Source organism: Mus caroli, chromosome 2, assembly GCF_900094665.2.
Source record: "Mus caroli chromosome 2, CAROLI_EIJ_v1.1, whole genome shotgun sequence".
Taxonomy (NCBI): Eukaryota; Metazoa; Chordata; class Mammalia; order Rodentia; family Muridae; genus Mus; species Mus caroli.
In genome coordinates this window covers 26,120,200-26,121,728 of record NC_034571.1, presented here as the reverse complement: position 1 = coordinate 26,121,728, position 1,529 = coordinate 26,120,200, and the positions used below count along the sequence as shown (strand labels likewise).

The 1,529-nt window shown below is 49.1% G+C and overlaps 1 protein-coding gene across 7 annotated transcripts in view; it reads right to left on the bottom strand.

Annotated features, from left to right (window-relative positions):
- Nucleotides 1–1,529, bottom strand: part of Lrrc8a (leucine rich repeat containing 8 VRAC subunit A) — a 27,832-nt gene that overhangs the window by 2,724 nt on the left and 23,579 nt on the right. The gene's annotated exons all lie outside the window — the stretch shown is intronic.

Sequence of the window (1,529 nt, the reverse complement as noted above, 5' to 3'; positions counted from 1 at the left end):
CTCACTTTGTAGACCAGGCTGGCCTCGAACTCAGAAATCTGCCTGCCTCTGCCTCCCGAGTGCTGGGATTAAAGGCGTGTGCCACCACGCCCGGCAGGATGGATTTCTTAGATTATGAGTGCTTGCCTGTGTATGTGTCTACATACCACAATAATGCCTAGTGCCCACAAAGGCCAAAAGAGGGTGCTAGACACAGTTGGGAGTGGCCAGCCATACAGGTGCTTGGAACTGAACTCAAGTCCTTAGCAGGAGCAGCAAGCACTGGTAACTGAGAAGCCAGCTTTCCAGGCTATCTCTATCTCTATCTATCTCTATCTCTATCTATATCTATCTCTATCTCTATCTATCTCTATCTCTATCTATCTCTATCTCTATCTATCTCTATCTATGGGGCGTCACTATGTGGGGAGTCACTTGTGAATAGGGTGCTGGCGTCCTTAGAACTGCAGCTACAGGTAGTTGTGAGTTGCCTGATGCAGGTGCTGGGAACTGAACTCATGTGCTCTAGAAGAGTCTCCTAACTACTGAGTCATCTCTCTAGCCCTCAGCACAGACACTGTTAACTCACTCAGTGTTAGTGAACGCTCTTTGACTGTCTCACATACTGAAGACATCACAATTTGCGCCTGGTTCAGCAGTAATGTTCTTTGTCTATAAAGCAAGGGGCAGCCGGGCATGGTGGCGCATGCCTTTAATCCCAGCACTCTGGAGGCAGAGGCAGGAGGATTTCTGAGTTTGAGGCCAGCCTGGTCTACAAAGTGAGTTCCAGGACAGCCAGGGCTACACAGAGAAACCCTGTCTCAAAAAAAACAAAAACAACAACAAAAACAAAAAACAAACAAACAAAAAAGCAAGGGGCAGGTCACAGGGAACGGGTAGATCTGCACAACGCCCACTCTCAGGGACTCCAGCACTGTCCCTATTCTCCTGCTATGGAGAGGTGGCACGCACCGGCTGAGGTTGCATGCCCATTATGGTGAGAGGATGTAGGCTTTGCTTCTTGCCACCATTCACACATTCTCATTCTGCCAAATACAATGCCCTGTTCAAGAACAGGAAGGAGCCTCTTGCCCTCTTGGGCCTCAGTTTCCCCATTTTTGAAACACAAAGCTTGGACTAGAAACACTCATCTCCAGCATTCCTAAGTCAGACCTCTTTCTCAGTGTTGGACGTCATAGGTTCTGGACCCAATGATCATGGAAGCAAGTGTGGCTACAGCCTGATCACATGAGTTTAACTGATTTGTTCAATATGTCTCCCCGCTGTGGCCAGCTGCCAGAGATGGGATAAGGTGCCTATAGTCTGAAGTTCATGGATATAAAAGTCAAGGGTACACGGGAAGTGGGCTCTGCAGGACCCAGGAAGCAAAGCCTTCCCAGAATAGCCATGCTGCCTCCCTGCCCCCACTCCCGCTGCCACCACCACTGCCCCCATCCTATGATCTCCTGTAATGATAAAGTCAAAGGTAGTAGAGATAGTTCTGGCCAGTGAGTGGTGGGGTCCACACCTCTAGAGATGCCTTCTTTTTT